Here is a 22,097-nt window from a genome sequence, read left to right on the forward strand (position 1 = left end):
ACAGACTTACTATCTTCTGCTCAACTTTAAACCTAAAACGAATAAACAAAATAAATTAAACGAGCAGATTATATATTATATAAACTATCACATGTCTTTGGTTTATGTAATCTTGCCGACCTCCTGGGCACAATCGGTACACTCACAGCCTCCCCCGGATTATTCTCACTCGTTAAATTGTCCATGAAGTAGTCAGTCTCCCCTTCATCGTTTTCGCCATCACTTTGTGTTTCGACGTCAGTCCAGTCAACTCCCCTTCCAAGTTCAAAATCTTCTACGTCCCATATCCATTCTGAAGACCTCCTTTTTATATTGCTCGTCTCCATCTTAACACTCTTCTAAGGAAACGTATTCTCCTCGAACCTGACATTACAAGATATTATTACTTTCTTGGTCTTTGGCAGGTAAATCCTATAGCCTTTGACCTGCCTGTCGTATCCTACAAATATCCCCTCACCTGCCCTGCTATCGAATTTTCCTCCGCTTGGATTTCTCAGGTACCAGACTCTGCATCCAAATACTCTCAGTCTGTTGATCTCCCCTTGGATGTCACATCCCTTACCTTTCCATAATTCCAGTGAGATCTTGTCTCCGATAGCAGCGGATGGGCATAGATTTCTTATGTGACATGCCGTGTTCACAGCTTCTCCCACAGATTGTCAGGGAGCCATGATTGCATGAGTAAACATCTAGACATCTCAACCAGGAACCTGTTTGCTCGTTCGGAAACCCCATTTTGCTCAGGGTTCCTAGCGACGGTCTTCCTGTGTAAGGTATCTTTCTCTTCCAGGTACTTTTCCGTATTAGATGATCGGGCATAGCCCGTATTAGTTGATCGGGCATAGCCCGTATTGGATGATCGGGCATAGCCCGTATTAGATGAACGGGCATAACCCATATTAGGTGATCGGGCATAACCCGTATTAGGTGATCGGGCATAACCCGTATTAGATGAACATAGGTAAAGTTTGAAACTGTGACAAAATTTATTGTCGATTTGAAGAACACAAAATAGTGTAAAACGAATGTACTTAAATCGCATCATATATTCTGTTCTTTGTATATAACAAATAAAACCATTGAACGTAATTTACATAAAACCTATTCTTCTTTGTAAATTCTATTCATTCTATGAAGAACATTAATCATAAAAATATTTTCCATTTGAAGAATTATATTTTTCATCGAACGTCGAAATTTTTATAAACAAAGATTACAATCGATAAATCACATGATTCGGAAAGCAATAATTCTATCAAAGTAAATTTCATGCAATCGTGTTGTTGAAATTTAATCCCGAAACTCGATTCAATCAACGCCTGATTCACTAAATTACGAATTAACTCGCACAGAATTGGTCAGCTAGTTTAATAGGTGAAAGCTTTTTCGGCGACGCATCAATCAACGCGATGAATTAAGACTACACACACATGTCACAATCGATACAAAATTAATTCACACGGACGCGAACCAACTTCGAACGAGTATGTTTTACTGTTTTGTTACAGGATCTAATTGAACAACATAAACAAAAGTACTTATATTCAGCGACTAATGAAACATTTACTTTAACGTTAATATAAACCAGCAGTATAAAGTTCCGACTAAGTTATTTGGTAATTAACGATAATTACAAATTTATTACCATAATATTACGTTATTACGAAGATATTAATACGATATATAACGAAAAATTACAATTTTTCATGAACTACATTTCAATTAAAGACGATAATATTCTACATACACATCCGAATTAACTTTCTATGGATTAAAAGGATAATGCTGCCATCCCTAGTTAAAATGCATGATTCTGCATTTTCCAAATACGTTGAAATATTTGGAGTTTCTCGTGGTTTTTACCTTTTAAGTAAAATTATACTGTGTAGACTTTTATAGCACAGATTTTAATAAAAATACTTGATACAAATATTTTTAAGTATATCTAACTTACATATGTATGATAAATGTAACTTGTCACTGAACATTGATTAATAATAAAGTGTCTGGTAAAGTGATGGTAATCTTCATTAATATGTAATGATTTTGAAGAGTTTCTTAATCTGTTAACCAGGGGATCCCTTGATTGTTGAACTTCATAAATGATATGCATAATACACGCATAGAAGTTAGAAAATGAAAAAAGAATGGCTTCACTACGTCTTTTTCCACGTAATCCAAATGTAAATGTAACTTGTCCTTTAACGCGAAAACGACATTTAAAAAAAACAGAAAATTCCTAAGCCAAAAATCTATTATCTCCAGAAGATTGATAATCCTGACAATGAATTAATTCGATTCCCCAATCGAATAAATTAACACGTTTAATCTAATACGATCAAAGATTAAGAAATTAGTAATAGAATTTCCAAGTTCCTCTAATTGACACTTCCACAAACGTGTGTATGCGTCTACGTAATATAATACATGGAACATCGTTTCTTTCTCGTATCTGCAGTTTCACGATGTCACGTATTCTCAATTCGTTTAAAAATTCACCAGCACGATATACAAAAAGCAACGACATTAGTATCAGCCACTGTCGCCGGAAATGTAGGAAGCAGATGGATGACGCTCTGGTCACGCATTAAATCGGATAGTAAGGTCGAGCGCGCGTGTGCGTCAGCCAGTCAACGAGAATTTAAATTTCAGCTGGATTGTACAACAGTCGGTGGTTCGATGAAATATGAAAAAATTAGCAGGCGATCCACAGCCGTCAACTTGTCACAGACTTGTTCGTTATTTCGAGCGACGCGCGACCGTCTCGGGTGAAAAAGGAGAGAAAGAGAGATGTAGAATGGAAAATAACACGAATCAATTGTAACGCAACGATCAAAGTGCGATCCACTCGAACGAGAATCGTTCCACATGGAATCACGCGGAAGCCGATGTTATCGCGGTGGATTATTTCCAAAGTCGCAGTGTCCGCTGCCAATTTCGAGATACAATATTAATTCGGGGACAATTTTCAGATAGCAGTTTGAGCGGGTCTGAAGATATTGATGATTGAACATATGGAAATTGCACGAAGCAAGTATCATCACACATTTTATTATTTTCGTAGTATTAAAAATAGAACTATTCGCGACTAAATTATAAAAGCTGTACTAAAAACTCAAAATGAAAGATATACATACGTAAATTGTATGTACATATTATCCATTATTAATGCAAGATTTATCTATAAAATGTATGCATACATCATTGCAAAATTATCAAATAACTTTATCTATTGATATAAGATACATTGTGTATTTTAAACCTATAAAATTTCTACGAAAACTTACAAATTGGCCATTCTGACCATTCGGGTATTTCAAGAGTTAATGATTCGAGTAAACAGTTATGAAATATCGATGACGAGTTGTAAATCCGTTCGATTAATTCTTTGAGGCTCTGTTACACTACAAAACGTAACTCACAAAAACTCAATAGTTGCGTCGGTATCGATCATCGACGATATAATAATTAAGGTTTACATAATTAAGACGACGCAACATATGCGTCAATAGCAGCGTATATTTATATTTATATTTATGTCTTAATTACGTCCTAACAGTTTCAAACGATTGAATGTTTCTAGTTTAATTTTATTCGAGTTTTAACTATATAGAGGCCATTGTGTCGAAGCAATTTATCAAAATTCAAACCCTTGACGCAAAGGTTAAAGGTTGAGATCGATTCATTTATAACAATGAGATCGTGAATTGATCGAGATACACTTGCAATTGAGGCTATCATAATCTTATTATTGCAGGGCTAATGGAATATTTATAAGACGTAATGTGGGATAGACGTGATTGATCAGAGTTTCCTTTGAAATGGCAAAAAAGGCAATGACGTGATTAGGAACCTTGCACAGCGGGTGAGCCATTATAGTTTGTAACAAGCTCTGTAATAAAGAGTGATGGTTTGCCAGATTTGAAGGAGTTGATTTATGGGGTCACCTGTATTGTTGCGATCTGACGACCTTATAAATTTTGGGTTCTAGGCAACAAGAAAAACATGTATGGTAATCAGTCTGTTATACTTTGCAATGTAAAATTTATGTTTCAACAAAAAAGGTGGAAATAAGAATTAAGAGGATGAGAGATCGATCTACTTTCCAAATAAAAATTCTATATTACCTAACAATAAAATCAATATAAATATGTTATTAAAATTGAAATATTTTGAGTAATATAGGATTGTTATGTAATGGTATAGTTTATGTGATCTAAATTTTTATTTTTACTTCTTTATTTTTAATCATCTTTACTTTTAATCAGATTATAAAATATAAGAACCTATTACACGTTATATAGTAACTTATGATAAGATATTATATGTGTGACGATATATAGCAACTTATGATAAGGTATTATATGTGATAAGTATTTATCTAAATATTAATCCTATATTACTATTCGAATATACTTTCGGAATTAATTGAACTCTCGGAAAAGCAATAAAATGTTCTTCTTGTTCTTTAAGTTATTCCATTTCGATCTTTAGTATAATTTCAATAAAGAATGATTTTTTTTCTCAAAGAGCGTATTATACATTTTTACAAGAGCATTCTATACATTTTTCCTACATTGATATAATAAAATGATTCTTTCGATTCAACAATATATTTTTATTTCAATATGTAACAATAAAAACCCACATATATGACACTATAATTAATTTTTTCCTCATTATGATACGTTATTTAGGAAATTAAATATTCTGCTCATCCCTCAGGAATAAAAATAACAAAGAATAACTTCACAATAATTTTTTCTCTCTGGGTATATATCAAAATATTTTTATTTTTTAATACATACGTATAATGTTAAAATTTTTTAAATTTACGTATTTATTTTTGTATATTTAATTAGCATACCTAGTAGATATTTGAAAGCACAGAACACGAACGATGAAAACTTCCGCAACGAACATGTAGAATAAATAACTTCTCTACAGCCACGATCAGCAAATATTATAGTAACTTTCACGAAGCTTCGCTTCCTCTTTACGTTCCTCTGTATGAGCAATATTATATGTATGTGTATCGAGTTGTCTACACCCACACTTGGGGTAACACACGCGGAAAAGGATTTTCCTGCAAGGAAAAATGCGGGTAAAGCGATCCAAAGAAATTTTCGTGATATTCATGGGGTAGAGTTCAAGAGATTGAGCTTGTTTCTTTTTCGATTGGAAGGAAATAAAAATAAGGGAAGAAAGGAAATTTCGAGAAATATAGACTTTTCGAGAAAATAAAGACCAAGTTTACTACTTAGAATGCGGATGTTATACCGGCAATAAAATATTCATAAATCGAAGAATGGAAATAACACTAAAAAAGGAATGAGTTTTAATGATCTTTCAACGGAACTTACATACATTCGTTGAACTGTGCAGTAAAAGAATACACGAATATATAGAATATAATTTATGAATATGCAATAGTTTATTGAAAACACTGAAGCAAATGCTACGGTCAAGGATCTTTGGAATGTCAGAATGGGAAAGACTGTTGGAGGATGTTGCGGAGTGTACGGAGAGTGAAAGGTACATTAGTTACAGGAGAAGGGCGAGCAAAGGGTTAAAGAACACGGTATACAGGATGACTCACGCAACTAGGACAAGCTATTTAAATAAGTATCAATGAAATTTCGTTAAATATGATTAGAAAATGTATTGGTTCACGTATTTTCCAATGAAGCATTTTTTAATTAGATTTTACATCTTGTTTCCATAGTACCAAATTTAATGTAATTATATGAAAGTATATATTATTACTATATGATACGAAATTTATTATTAGGTCCTAATTTATTAGCACATAAATGCAATAACAAATGCGCAGATGTACTCTTTGTATTCTTTGTACTCGTTGTAATAAATTAAATTTACATATGTAACGCTAACATTATTTTCATTAAACTTCATTGATATCTACTTAGTTTTTGTCGCCCAACTACATGTGCATCATAATTTTGACTGATGAAATTCTCCTTCATCTTTTACCTCTTCATTGTTATAACTTGTGCTACTTGTGTGGAACACGCTGTATACCGTTTAGCCGTGCAGTGGAAACGTATACATATACTGTACGTTCCTTTACAACCCCCTTGCGGATCGTATGAAAAATATGGTTTTTGGCGATAGTCTGGCTATTGTCGGTTACGTAAAACTAAAACGATACGTTATACCGGAAAGAAATATATTGCTCTGCTTTTTCGAGTCTTCTTCGAAGCAGCTAAAAGGAGCTCAGCTTATACAGTTTGAATTAGGTACTTTAAAAATATCAAGGAAGAGGCGAAACTTATAGGACGTGTTCAAAGTTGGGATCAGATGCGAAGAGATTCTGGTTTATCAGACTTTTGCTATCTCGTACATGGTGTTCCTAAATATTGTTTTTACTTAGTGTTTCAAAAGACAAATATTTAAGTTAATAGAGGTACGCGTTATAAAATATGTTTTTACATATTCCTCTAGTTCTTCAGTTTTTAGATATTCTTAATCTTGTGATTATGAATGGAATTTACAGGAAAGTATACAGCTGACAAAAATGTTAATACGATCCTGAGAAACTTAATAATCCTATGTAGGTACCAACATATACAACGATGAGCATATAAATGGGACAATTTTATTTTCACAACTCATGTAAAATAGAAGATTCACTTATTATTATATTTATATTAATTACGTAAAATAGAAAAGCTACTTATTCCTGAATTAAGTGTTTCAAACACAAAAATATATCCGAAATGTATCAATAAAAGGTAATTTCAATTAACTTGTCAGAACTACTTACATCTATACGACCTCCGCTGTATATCCTTTAAATTTTATTTGTCTTTTGGTGGCCGATTTCGGTGATCGTAAATCATCGCTTAAAGCCACGCAAACGTTTCAGCAGTTCACTCACCTTAAACATTGTCGATTGGCGAGTCGTGACGCTGCGACGTTCTAGCCGTGATGATTTCGTGCGGTGCGAAATCATGCGCTCGAGTGGCGGGCAGATAATACACGAGGCAGGAGACCCCGACGAGGAACAGGAAGAACAGGAACACGATGTCGAACATTAACAGGGAGTTCAAGGTCATCAGCTGCATCGTGCGCGTACAACTTTCTCCACCATTACACACATATACACGCGGATCCTCACGCAAGCGCGTTCTCACCCGCCAGGTATATTTCCTTCCACTTCGACTTTCGTATCCTTTGGTATCCTCGACTTCCGTTTCCTCGTCTAGCTTGCGACGGATGCGCGAGTATCAACTTTTTGGAAGAATATATTTTTCAATACGTTAGAAGGGTTTGTTTGAAGCGATAACGATTGAAATTTGAACGTAGCAATCCTTTTAATAGATGGAATAAAAGATGATTATACAGGGTGGTTGGTAACTGGTGGTACAAGCGGAAAGGGGGTGATTTTACGCGAAAAAAGAAGTCGAAAATATAGAATAAAATTTTTTTTTTTAATTTTTTCATCGAGACAACGATCTACAGTGAGATCCATTATAACGAAACGTGATAAAGTGCACGCGTACCGAGCTAAAATTTAAAGTCAATTTTCTCGAAAACAAAGCCTCAAACGAAAAATTTTTATTCTATATTTTCGACTTCTTTTTTCGCGTAGAATCACCCCCTTTCCGCTTGTACCACCAGTTACCAACCACTCTGTATATGCATATGAATATAAATCATCGGTTTTAGATATAAAGATATCTATTTAAAGACAAATTTTAATTCATCCAATATTCTACATGATAAGTTATATTAGACGGCGTGAGTGAAATAACAGATTTAGAATAAAATACGTATGTGCGTTTTTTTGCAGGTTAACGTTTCTCGCGAAAGATTAGACAATATGGCTTTTATTGTATCTAAACAAAGTGGGCATTATACCTATACGTTTACAATTTCATCGATTGTTTCTAAATCTTCTTCTCTTTCATTCGAAAACTTTTATAAATCGTCGATGGTATCTTTCTGCTTTTTTATTTCTGGATACGATAAATCCCGAAATTTTATATGAAATTTTTATATGAATACCGAAAGAGTAAAAACAAGAATATCCTGCATAAACGGTTTTTCCATTGAAAGCTAATCTTTTTTTAAAATCAGTAATGTTTGTATAAGAGAGGAATCATATTATCCTTTTACTATGTATACAAAATTATCCCGTAAATGTATAAACGTCGGAAGAGTAATTACGAGTTCTCATTAAAATGTCAAGTTTTTCGAAATTTTTGGTTAACCGCTTCCACGAGGATTGGTACTATGGAATTTCAATAGACATTCAAGGTAGCCTGGCCACAATCAGCTGAAATGTTGAACTGCAAATCGAACCATAATTGGATTTTCCGGAGGTTATCGATATCAAGTTATGCGCGAATCGTTAATACCACCTCTATTATAATGAGCTATTTGTGCGTCGCGCATTGTGATATCGACTGTTATGGATGGTACTTTTACTTCGAAATTAATGCAACATAATTGAAATCATGATCGATCGTGCCATATACGGGAATAAAATCGAATTCGAAAGTCGATTTTCAAAGTGTGTTATTTGTATACATTATATGAATTGCATATCGACTCGATACATACATTAGGTGCTTAAGTGCGATCAGACTTCAACCCCTAAAATTATAAAGTATGCATATAAATTTTAATACCGGTTTTATTAGTTCGAAATGTAATGTAAAATTGACAACGTTTACATTTACTAAATTCAGATATAATTATTAATATAAATATGTTTACTGAGTAAATAATTTTGCTTCCAAAATAAGTTACCAAATTTGATCACTGAAATAGACTATGAAGTTATTTAAATAAAGCTTCTAGAACTCAAGTGTTTCTAAGAAGAATCAATAAAATGATACTTGAAGCATATTACAATAGATATATGGTATATTTGTAACACTAGATAATAGTTACTAATCTTTGTTATTATAAATGAAAACAATATTTCCTATACTATATATTTTTATATATCTTATCTATAACCATTTTTCCGGTAACGCAAAGTATAAATAAACCTATCTAAGAAACAAAAAATAAACTCAATCATTGATTAGTTCCTTTTTAATACGGCAAGATAATATGCGTTCCATAATAATAACTGTTACACAGTACACGCTGTAAACAATGTTTTCTTATTGCAAAAACGCACATATTTTCATTTTAGAAATGAGTCATTTCCAGCAACTTCCTAATCGCGTTATTTTTAGTGGCGCAATTTTTAGTTCGCGTTATAGGGGGTCCGACTGTATATCATAATTAAATATAATATTTAGGGGTGCTATTGAGACGATAAAAAGACTGACAAGAGATGCACATATCTGGGAATTGAATCGCAAATAATCGTTACGGGTGGAAAAGTTTTGTGAGAATACTTCAATCGATCTTGAACGTCTAGTACACGTCTGGTGCAACGAAAGAAGAAGATTTCGATCTTTTGAAACACAATAGATCCAAGCCATTAGTTGCAGTGACAGTGATATGGCGAAAGAAGAAACGTTTAAGTGCAGAAGACAGCATCGACATCGATCAACGATTAGATGTATCTAATCTGTGGAAAACTTCCACGCAGGAGTAGCTCGTTTTAGGTTTCAGATAAGAGAAGCTTTCGATAACATGTGAAAAGTTAAACAATTTTATATTTTCTTCATTTTCTAATAGAATCGTCGGTTTTTCATTGTAGTAAAAAGACACAGTTAGATCAAGAAAATATAGAAATCTTTTGCAATATTTCTTTTCAAAAATTGTTCTTATGTTCGTACAATATTTTTGCTTTATCTGCTTATTATACATCAGGTATAATCGTAGACACAAATAAATGAAATTTATACATCGATTGACTCCTTGAATATAATTAATTCATTACTTTCTTCTCTTACTAATCTTAATACCCTTATTTTATCTCTCTTCCAATTGTTGCTAAATGTTTTGCTTATATATTATATGATTTTTTATTACATGGTATTATTAGTAATTTCATATCATAAACAAGTATTTTATATAGTGTTTGAATGACAATACATTATAAAAAGATATTATATATGAACACTTTACGGCATCGGCTTTCAAATAATTAATTTTCTGAAGAGAGTACAAAGTCTGAATTATTTAATTATAAATTGTTTTCAAGTACTTTCGAGTACGTAGATATATTATCAATGAATTATTAACAGTTACATTCAATGGAATAACGTAAATAATTATCTTTTCTCAAGGAGAAAGATTTATCAGATTCTATTTAATATTCTGTATTCTCATTGTATTTGATTCTGGAAAATTAATTCTATCAATTGTCTGGAAAATATCGTATTACAAATTAAACGTGCAATACATCGGGCACGAATCTATAAATAAATTCCATTTCCTTCTGTATCAGAAAATCTTAACATATACTTGACATAATTTTTCCTTTCGAACAGCAAGTCAATACGTATAAATTAACTAGTGACCTATTGTATTCGAGATTTATTAATACCAAATAGGAAACTTGATTTATTTCCTGCAATTCGAAGAAAAACGTGCGACTTCGATCGACATCTTGTTGAACCACTTGACATTATTTTTTCGACCGTTCAACGATTTCCTATTCCCGATTCGCTCAATCATTGACGCGAGGTTGACGATAACGTTAACTGATTTCATAGAGATTATTTCAATCTAAAGTTAAAAAATAGATGTATTACGATATGTAACATGGTTTATGTTAAGGATAAGTTTTCGTGTAATCATCTTTTTACGAAATGAAGTGCAATTACGCTTCATAAATATGTTATGTTTAAATGAAATAATTACAAGAAATAAATCAGCTTTTCTGATCCCATTATAGTTAACAAGATTTTTCTGTTAATTGCCAAAGAAAAGGGACTCTTAATAACAGAATAATTAAAAGGGTAGCAAGCGTAAACTCTTTTAATATCTACCGTTTAAGACATTAAACCACGTCTAAGTAAAATGATTTCTATTAATATTTCTAATACAATTTTGTATAACAATTCACCGTACAATTTCTTCTATTTATAATTGATTGTAAATCGAATACTTTTCTTCACGAGTACTATATATTATACAAATAATTTAAACAACGGTGTGAGTTATATCATCGGATATAAATTAGTGTCATTATGATAAATCATATATAGTTATTGCTCGTTCTCATTATTTATACTATGCATTACATTTAAACAAAAAAAAGGAAAAAATGATAACACAATCATTTAATCACGCGCAATAAATTTTATACTAATTATGTAACAAATACTTGACCCTACATTTTTTATCGTATTTCAACTTCGCTCATTAAACGTCCATAAATTTACTAAATGCTATTAACGCCAGCTTTTTTTTCGTTAATTAAAACATACTTTATATAAGCTGCCGCATTTACAAAGTTTGTTGTTAAATCTAGCAGGATCTTTATTTAAGAGGTAAAAAGAGCAGAAAATTGTGTCGCATAATTTCCATGTTTATCTCCGTGTCATTTTCGAATCATCGGAGCAGATACGACGAGCTAATGAAATTTTTAATGTATATACTCGCCGGTAATTAACGCAATTGGCGCCGTCATTAACAGCTGTATCACGGTTGATCTAACCTGTCTATGAGCCTGTCTGCTCCGACGATTTCCCACTTACGCAAATTCACCGGCATACCGAATGCAAGTCGATCTTCATCGGCCTTGCATCGCCACTGCCACCGGAAATTTACGGTATAACATAATTTCCGTTCGGAAACACGTTTTCAAAAGATAAACTCTACCTCTGACGAAGTCTGCTTGTTCCAATAGATCGGAAGTTATTATGAAAATTTGTAAATCGCTCGAGTATGGAAGCTGTGGAAAGCATCTGCTGTGTTGAAGCATCTAGAATCGAATCGAAGATTTAACGTGTGATTTATCGATTCTCCTTCGTTGTTTCCGCTCTTTGCGAGTGAACGACGATCGTTTAATTATACGCATTAATATCGTCGAAGTTGTGCCAAAGAAGTGGCATAATTGAGTCGGACAGAAGTTAGCATGGTGACTACAAAATAATTGGCTTTACATAATAATTAATGAGATTCAAGTACATGAAATTTCGTATCACGTAGTAATACTTTCATGCGACTACAGGTATTTGATGCTGTGAAAGTGAAATGTAGAACCTGATAAGAAAACGATTAATAGGGAAATAATGGTACCTAAGTGTAAATAGTTTTTGTAGCCACTGTATATTGATCAATTTTATCGAAAGTAATTGTTTGCTTTGTGGAAATGGAGTAAATGTGGTAAAAGAATTACAAGAGTAAATAATTATTAAATATACATAACAATGTGAAATATACGAAATATGGCGCTTCTTATAGTGCTTGGTAGAACAATTTTCTACCGAGGTTCTATTCTTAAATTATGTTCTCAAAAACAGTTAAAGTAAACAGTTAGAGTAAACAGTTCATTAAAGAATTTTTCAAAGAGTGTTTAGCTCCTGAATGGTAAAATGTAAACATTTCAGGATCAAAAAGTAAAAAATTGTTAATTATTTAAACTCTGAGGATCCAAAATATAGTTTGTGCGTATTAAAAATGAAAAAAGTATTCAGTAACGTGACGCTGTTATCGCAAGGATACATACACATATGGACCCTTAATTTACAGCGAGTATTTTATCTAAAATTCACATATATCTATATAGATAGTTGTTTGTTTTCAAAATTAAATCCTGGAGAATTAACGAACTTTTTTGTAATTAAAACTGTGTGATCGGAGATGAATTAATTTAACGTAACAGTGAACAACTTTAATGTCCGTTAATGAAATCCCTTGTGCCCTGTATTCGCGCAATAAATTTTTCCAAAATACAATTCATTTAATTAATTTCAATTATTTATTTATTGAATATTTGAATTGGTTGATACTGTTATGAAAGATTATAAAAGAATGTATTTGTCCTAAGTTATCAAAAAAGGAAATTTCGATATTATATAGAAATAGATTGTGACATGCTGCAAAATAGTTTTAGCTTTGAATATTATAAATTTTTTTTTCACAATTTAATAAAATCAGATTGAAAATGGTATACCTGTAAATGAATGAAGTGAGCTCGTCATACTCTTTGTTTGCCAGTTGTTACTCGTTTTTAACGTGTGTTAGCCTGCAGGCAATGAGAAGATAATTTCATTTAATGCAACGAAACACTACATTTCAATAGGAGTCTTCAATGCATCCCGTTAAAAAAAGTTGATATTCTAGCTTTCTGACACAATAGATGAATTCCAACAAAGGTAACATAAAACAGCGGGAAAATAATAGAATATTTGAATATCCAAAATTGCGTTAAATTTATAAATATTAAAATATCGAATTGTTTGTCTGTTAATTATGTGAATATCCCGCGACGTTTAAAATATATTATGTATATTTAGAATTAACTATTCGTCTTATTATAAAACAGGGTTCGTAATGTAACATTTTTCAATAAATATATGTACACGACAAAAATTTCTCATATACTTGTGAAACATGTCAATACTTTATACCTAGTACTTTATAAAGATATTTATCTAATCTTTATAAACTATATATCTTTATAAATAAATTTAATAATTCAACCTTCGATGTATCAGTTACTCGTGAAATGTAATATTGTATTGCATATTTCGTAAAAATTAACACGTATGTTTTAAAAGTTGAAGCGAATATATAATATTTATGATAAGATAATATTGTTAGAAGTTAGTGCCGTGTTATGGCAGAAATTTTTCCAGTTCTTTTATTTTCTTCCTTTCATAAGAAAACACATTTGCATACTTGGTATAAATGCAAATTGTATAAAATCTTAAAGCAGCAAACTAAAACTGAAAAACTTCAATGTTTTCAATGTTAAAAATAAAGAAAATCTGCAATTCTCAATATAATACGTACGGTATAATATCCCCGTTAGTGTACGAGTCAAATATCCAATTACAACTTCCGCTTTATATTTGCAAGCTAAACCTTAAATACAGAGAACTAAGAGATTTTTCGAAAAAAAGAAGAAATAGATAAAAACAGAGAAATGAAAAGCAACGAAAAGAGAAAAATATATCGGATAAAGGAAAAAAACAGGAAGCACTTTTTCAATGCATACTTTGGGTAAAGAGGGTAAAGAGTAAACTCCTCCAGTGACATAAACCTCGTTACACCGCTCAACTTTTTCCTCCTACACCACTTTTGCCTATCTCGTCGAACTACGGCACAACTCGCCCCAATATTGCCAGGAGTTACGCGAGGAATCGAACGATCACATGGAACACTCACTTCCTCTTCTAACAAGGGATAGTGCGATGAGCGTGAAAAAAAAGAAAGAGGACAGGATGGTTTTGCGTCCTCGTATAAGAGGCTAGACAGATATAGACCGCAAGATAAACGACGTATTACAGGCATAAAGCAACATCCTCGGTGTCGTCGTCCGTCCCTGTCATCGGGATCCTGTCCCGTTCTCGTACCACCCCTGTCATAACCTCTTTTCTCGATCCAACGCGACGCGATACAGTGGACACATGCAGAAAAAGAAACGGAGCTGAATTTCTGAAGAAGTTGCAGAAACTACGACGGTTGTCCGTTGTCAGAACGATATCGATTTTTCCTTTCCACATATTCTTTTACGTGATTTCAATCAAAAACTCTTCGCAACATATATAATGTCCCATGGTTATGTCTCTAACGACACAATACATAACGACTTGTCAATACCTACTGTTAAACAAGAGATATCACACAGGACATACAACATACATGTACAATAGTTATCACAGGATACAACAAAAATTCATTGATTTTACAATCGACTCATACCGCTATTAGTGCACATTAAATAAAAAGATACACTCTCTTCTTTAATGTGGTAAACAGATAATAAACAAAAAATATGAACAGATAAATACATGATACAGATAAATACAAAACAGATAAATACAAAACAGATAAATACAAAACAGATAAATACAAAACAGATAAATACAAAACAGATAAATATATGAACAGATAAAAAACAGACAATAAAAAAACAAGAAAGAGAATATTCTTCCACCGTAGCAACCGTGTCTTTCTTGTAACGAAAAGAGACACAGGCTCTCTGACACAGTCTGCGCACAGCACTCTTCTCTGAAGATTTCGCGTTGATTCCAACCGATAGTTTGCGGAAACAAGCAAGTGAACACGTAGAAAGTAATTGTGGAAGTGGGCTCTGGCTGCTGAAATCGATTCGCAAGCGGTTAAGTAACAGAGTTTTGAAAGAGATTTTGATCGGCTGGAGAATGATAAATAAAAGTTGGAAGAAGAATTTGGAGGAATTTGTAGCTTGTTAAAACATTTAATATTTCCTCCTTTTCTATACGATACATTGTTAAGAAGACTGTGAGTCTTCATGTATTTTTTAGGATTTTTGGAAGCGTAAAATTGCACAGAATGTTCATAATGTGATAAAATATATAAAATATTCGAAATATGGTGCTTCTTATAATGTTTGGTAAAGCAATTTTCTACCGACGTTCTACTTTTTAAATTATGTTCTGAAAAATGTGAATTTGCATAAAAGTCCGCAAGTTACTAATAATAATATACAAGTTTCAGATTAACATACCTTCAACAACGCTTTTAAAGATGTAAGACACGCAAATCAGTTTCTTTACAATTCTAAACTTTGCTTCGAACGAATGAGAATTATCTAAGTAATATATTTTAGCAATCTATTTAAGCATTCTAAATAGATTTATCGTCAGATTCTTTGACATTTTTGGTGTCTAAAATTTGTAAATGATTCGCAACTGTGTCACGAAGCGAAAAATTTTATGAGAAGTGGGATATCACTAAAAGAAACTTTACGAAACTTCTACACTTGAAGAAAAATGTTACACCTAGTGATTCTAACCCAAATTTTTAACGAATGTGACAAAGAGATTAATCTAAAATCTCCATCCTACCATTCCCTCCAGGCTGAAGTAGATAACAAGTTGGAAACTTAGAGGAAAGCTATCCGAAAGTAAAACAGACCAGGTTGAGATATCCTTCGCCACTGTTCGCCGCTACGAAGCCAAGTGCAAATAATAGTTTTTCACCGTCGAGCGCAATGATTCAATTTCGACAAGGGAGGATCATACGGCGATAGAGGATAAGCTTTGCGAGAGTTTCTCTCAGAATGCGTTTTTAACGAAATCCCGCGGATTATTTGGTTACAAAAGGCAAAAGGCACGGATAGAAAAAATTAAACTGCAAAGAAAGAAATATGGTAAGATTGAAGTTATTTAAAAGTTTTTGAATAATGTATATTAATGAATTCTGAATAATATTGATTTTTACAGCAAGCTTTTGGTCAACGACATCGTGATTAAGAGGTTAATAACTTGAGGATGTCATAGTAATTTTCGGATATCCTATGTAAAATATCAAATTAACACACATCTCATCGCCAGATATTTTTCTCATTTATATGCTAAATATTGGACAAATAAGAATTTAAGTAGTTCACCTAGTTAACCCAATAATTTCACTCTCATATCATATTTCAAAATTATATGGAATATCAAATTAACACAAATCTCATCCCCAGCTATTTTTTCTCATTTATATGCTAAATATCAAGTTGACAAACAAGACGTGGAAGAGTATATCTATTTCGACGATGTTTAATTAGAACAGGGGAAATGTGTAATTAGAATGAATCAGGTGCAACGATGGTTAAGAACCGCGGTATTACACGAACCTGGTCGATAATTATACCGTGGCGTGCACCATGAAACAGATGACAAATGGTTTCTCTTCGGTTCGTCTCAATGCGTTTATTCCAATTTCACGGTAAAAATGGGTACCGCATAAACGAAAAACAAACGTGCATCGCGTAAATTGAATTTGCCCGGCCAGAATGAAACTGATTTAATCGCTATCATCGGTCTTACGTTTTAATTTTTCACCTCTGGCTTCTCTACCCACGCGTCTTTGACCACGAACTAAATTACTGTATTTAGTTTACTCGTGAAACAAAAATGGCAAAACATTAATTAAAATGCAAATAATAACGTACACTCGCATCCATATGTATTTGGATATTTCTAAATCTTTGCAAATATAAAGTATACTTCGAATGAAACTGTTCAATCTAATTTTAGCATCTGAAGTTATTAGGTGTATACAATTAATAAATAAATATTGATGAAAGTAATAGTCGATATTAGCTTCGAACGTTCTGGATTATAAATATTACATTGCTAAATTAAATTGCTGCTATTTTTAGAAAATTGTAATTTCAGAATCTAATACAAATTTATATTCTATTTGTGTATAGTAGATAACATGAGTCTCGTAAGAGATTTCAAAGGCACAATAAAAATATAGTTTAATATTAATTAGTATAAATAATACAAATGAAGAGAAACATTATTAGCTAAAAAATATTAATAAGGCATTTGTAATATTATTGAATACTATTGTCAGTCAATGACATATTTAAAATATTTTCTCTGTTTCTACCATCTTCCTTTTCATCTGTTAAATATTTCAAATTTCCATATCACTCGTCTATTACCATCTTTCCTACCGAATCACCGGTTTAAAGGGTGACGTTTTCCTGAGAATTAAACCTGAATAGTCGCACGATGAAACGTACAAGTCGTGTTTCAGCACTTTCGTGGTCGTTGCTCGTTAGTAAAAAAGAGAAGAAAAAAAAATACTAAAGCGGTGGCGTTTCTCCCCTTGCAAAGGTTCGAGTAAAATGGAAGTGTAAAAAGTCAACGAACAAAAAACGAAAGAGAAAAAGAAGGAAAGAGAGTGAGAAAAAAAAAGACAAAAAAGAAAAATGTAGGGATCTCGGTGGCATGAAGTCGCGTAACCCCGTGCACGCAATTATTTCACGGAATGTAACCCTTTCTGGTGACCAGCGACACAAAGAGAAAATGGAAGAAGGACGCGAATTTCAGTCCCGGCGAATGAAATTACAGCCGTGAAACCCACTCGAGAGCAGTTTCCCGACGAAGAAACGGCAACTCCAAAAGATTTCGAAAATCCCGACCGCGTATTGTGATAGCAAACTTCTGTTCGCTATCCTTCGACATTATAAAAATCCGAGAAACTCGTTCCTCTCTGACAAGTTCGCAGCAAATCGACTTTTTGCGCGGGAAATCGTTCAGGGATCGACTTGGATGGTTGGTAAAAATTGTAAATCGAGATATTCATGTAAGTAAATCGTAATTTTTCTCTGGAAACGCGCGCGAATGAAAACGGAGAGATTTATTTCTGACTTTCGAATATGATACCGAGGCAAAAAGAAAAAAGGCAAGAAATATTGACTCTTCAAGAAGCGGGACTACTGTACAGCTTTCCCTTTCGTGGTTTCTCATAAATATCACGTAATTTTATTCCGCATCTATGTCGGCATCTTTTATGAAACTCTGTCGAACTGCGAACGAGAAATTTAGAATATATTCAGTAATTCTTCCTTTTGGAATTCAAAAATATGCTACTGCAAATGTATCTTTAATTTTAGATTATAAATACAGTTAGAATATCCGGACTAGCTTGCTCTGTAGTATAAAATAACTTCAAAATAATTTCAAAATTTACTCTGTAAGAAATACTTAATAAACTGCGAAAGATACAGTTTCATGAAATGCTTCATACATTGTTTCGTATTCATTTTTCAAGAGTGATGTTAGTCAAAAATGTTTTTAAAAATCCCAAAGAACCATGAAAGAACATAGTATAACATTTTATTCTGTTAATTAAATTTAGAAGTTAATTAAATAAAGAAGAATATCTACTGCTTATAAAATAGAATCAAGTATCGTTCATGTCGTTTTCAGTCTATGTACATAATCCTAAAGAAATAAAACATCTTTCCTCTGTCGTCTTTATATACATTTTCCGATTGATCTCAAATTTTCCCAATATAATGACGATAGCCTAATCGCAGCATTAGTGAAATTTCAACAGGTTTTCGCGTGATATGTTCATGAAAATTTTCTACAATAAGTATTCGAATAGTTTCATATATATGTGTGTGTGTACAGAAACGTGCACGTAAAATCCAAATGAAGAAAGAGACAACGCATTAAGAAAGAAGAATAAAAGTGGATTTTCGAGGAAACAACGAGAATTGCATTCTTGATAATTGATGTAACACGAAGAAAAATAGAATGCGTGTTACAAAGTGGGAAAGCGTTCATTTCTTGCGGGACAATTTAGTTTTAGCGGTTCCATTATACGCAGGTCTTTTATCTGGCTGTGTTTCAGGAAAATAATTTCACCGATTGGAAAGAGAAAGCGTTATCGGCGGCTACGTATTCGTAAATGAAGACAGATGAAAGCCTGGCAGGCCCGAGGCATTATTCCGTAGAAATAATCCGGCGATCGAAGGTATCACCGAATGCATCCCTCTCCGCTTGAAAAGAGAAGACATTTCTATGGTCTACAGGGACCGTTGAATAATCGACATCATAAAAGAAACATTCGGAATAATTTTCTTTGATGAATCGAGCCCGTTTGACGTATGGATTCTTTATTTTTAATGAGGATAATTTGATGAAACATCGCGACTAATCGCGAACTCTGAAAATAGTCTGAACTCTGAAATGAGTTTCAAATACATATAATATAGTAATAGCTAATGTAATATATAATTATTATTATATACTAATTATATAATTATTATATAATATAATAATAGCTTGAAATAAATAGCTCTGAATAGAAGTTTCGGATAAGAAAAACGAAATTGTTATTATATGTTGAAGGCGGCAATAGAAAAGGATTATATGCCATAATACTGTAAGTTATTGGACTAAAAGAATAGTATATGTTTGCACTGTGTCAGGAATAATAAAGCTTTTAATGAAAGGACGCTTTTCATTTGTTCCAGTACTCTGCGGTGTTTAATTTGTGAAGACAAATTTAAAGTAATGTAAAACAATTGTCTTCTTCCTTCAATTATTGTCTAATGCCAAATGAACGTATAAACTTCGCATTATGGACGAGAGATTCATTGAATCCTTTTTATTGATTTATTTAAAAATTAGTTTTCTTAATAAAGCTGTCTTGATGACATTTCTTCTATTTGTCGCTTAAGCGAAAGAATCGTTAAATTTATTTCTTCAATATGTGTTAATTTTCTATTACGAAAACGAATTGTAATATGGAATATGTCAACTATGGGGTAATCTGTGTATATCTGAATAACGCGCATAAACCATTCGTCAATACTTTACCTTGTTTTTCTATACATATTTTTTGTTTTCCACTGTTTGAAAAGCTGGCCTTTGGTCGAATATATTCACCGTTGGAAATATTCTACTTAAGAGAACAAAACACGAAAAACAAAGGGATTTTTAACGCAACTGAAATAAAAATTAATCGAAATAAACAGACGTTAATAAAAAATAATAAAAACCACGGAATAAAATAAGAATACAAATTTTCACGCTAATCCCATTATTTCTTCAATGATTTATCAACTGATTTTCCCAAATGTTTAGAACTTTGCTATATTCACTAGTGAGTAACTTAATAAAAATCGCAGCTATTTCATTCGATCAAATAAAAGCATCCAGTAATTTCATCCCATCGTGTATTTCACAATCTGCTGGAAAGCGCGTTGTTTTCCTCGATTTTCAATTACACACGCGGAAATAAATCATGGAAACCATTCATTATTGACACTTAACGCACTAACTTTTGTCGTTTACGTAATCAGTCCGCGTGTTGCAACGGTGACCGGCTACTCAAACATCATTGATGCGCATTTGAACCGCTCTCGGTTAAAATTGAAACAGTGCGTTTCGCCGAAGAAATTGATTTTTTGAATTATTAATCATCCCTGATGAATGTTTGCGCGAATGAATGCCAGCATCGCTTACCGTCATCGTCTGATAGAATAGCGCGAAACGCCCACGTTTTTTGTTCGACTGTTCTAATTCGCGCCCTCGTTAATTAACGCCGTATAAATTCGCACGGTCTGCGTTTCACGGGATCGAAAGCGGCGGCGCATAAAACAAAAAACCAACATTTGTCCGAAGTATCAAGTCGTGAAAATCGTAACGAACTCCATTCTCCGAAGCTTGACCAGCGTGAAATGACTTGACTGATGGTTTCATTAATTTAATAATTACCCGCGCTATTGTTCGAATCACGGAGAGAAACATTCGAATGAAGTTCCCTAGAGTTGGGAAGTTACGAGCTGCAGCGTGACCATCTCGAAATTTTCTCCGGCCACTTCAAACTTATGTATAATCCCTTCGTTTATCTTCGCGCGAGAGATTAACTGCTGGTTTGAGGATTCCGAGAAGAATTGTGCTTTTTATACAGCATGCTGGGATAAGTAGCTACATTTAAACACCAAAGAAGTGGAATGTTAACGATGTTAATGTAATGTAAAAATAACCACGATGTTAACGCTTGTTAATTTATTTTTTGATCTATTTAAACGTATTATCATACCTACGATTGGATTACAGTGATTACAGTAGCATAAACGTATGCGTAAGGGAGAGTACTTCGTATGTTATTGTATGATTAATGCACGTTAATAATACGTAATAATGATTAATAATGATTATTAACAGATAGAGATTTTAGGATTTTCATCTGTAACATATTATCGAAATTTCCCTCATTTCTTACTTATTCATATTAAATAACTATGCTCCAATAACACAATATCGAAATTCTATTTTACCCATAAATTCGCACGTAAAGTTTAAGTTGTCCAATGATAATATCAAATCCCATAACTGAATGTAGTCGCGAGAAAAATTCAAAATGTACAACATATCGCTCGAGAACATTACATTCGACATTTTTAAACCACCTAACACTTCGCTTTAATTACGAGGGATTCGACGACAGACTTCGCATTCGAAGAAATCACGTTACTAATGCGACGATGAACTGTGAACTTTTTAACGAAGAATTCGTAACAACGCGCGTTTCGTGAAAGAAACCTTTCGAAGAATACATCGTCCTAGGGTCTTCTCGGCGACGTGATCGAAGAAAAACCGCGCCAGACACACACAACCCACTTACCTATAAATTAGGTCGTTATTTCATAACCGAGGGATCGATGAAAACTATTGAAAGAGATGTACCGTTAACCCTGA

At 32.9% G+C, this 22,097-nt stretch overlaps 1 protein-coding gene across 6 annotated transcripts in view; it reads right to left on the reverse strand.

Moving 5' to 3' along the window:
- The window catches only part of LOC126867991 (uncharacterized), a 148,628-nt gene that overhangs the window by 76,990 nt on the left and 49,541 nt on the right, over positions 1–22,097 (reverse strand). Inside the window, exon 2 of one of the 6 annotated variants that reach the window (XM_050623100.1) lies at positions 6,902–7,254. The exons of the other annotated variants lie outside the window; for them this stretch is intronic. The gene's annotated coding sequence lies outside the window, so the exon portion shown is untranslated. The remainder of the gene's footprint in view (positions 1–6,901; positions 7,255–22,097) is intronic. 6 annotated transcript variants of the gene reach the window in all.

The sequence above is a fragment of the Bombus huntii genome, chromosome 7 (assembly GCF_024542735.1).
Source record: "Bombus huntii isolate Logan2020A chromosome 7, iyBomHunt1.1, whole genome shotgun sequence".
Taxonomy (NCBI): domain Eukaryota; kingdom Metazoa; phylum Arthropoda; class Insecta; order Hymenoptera; family Apidae; genus Bombus; species Bombus huntii.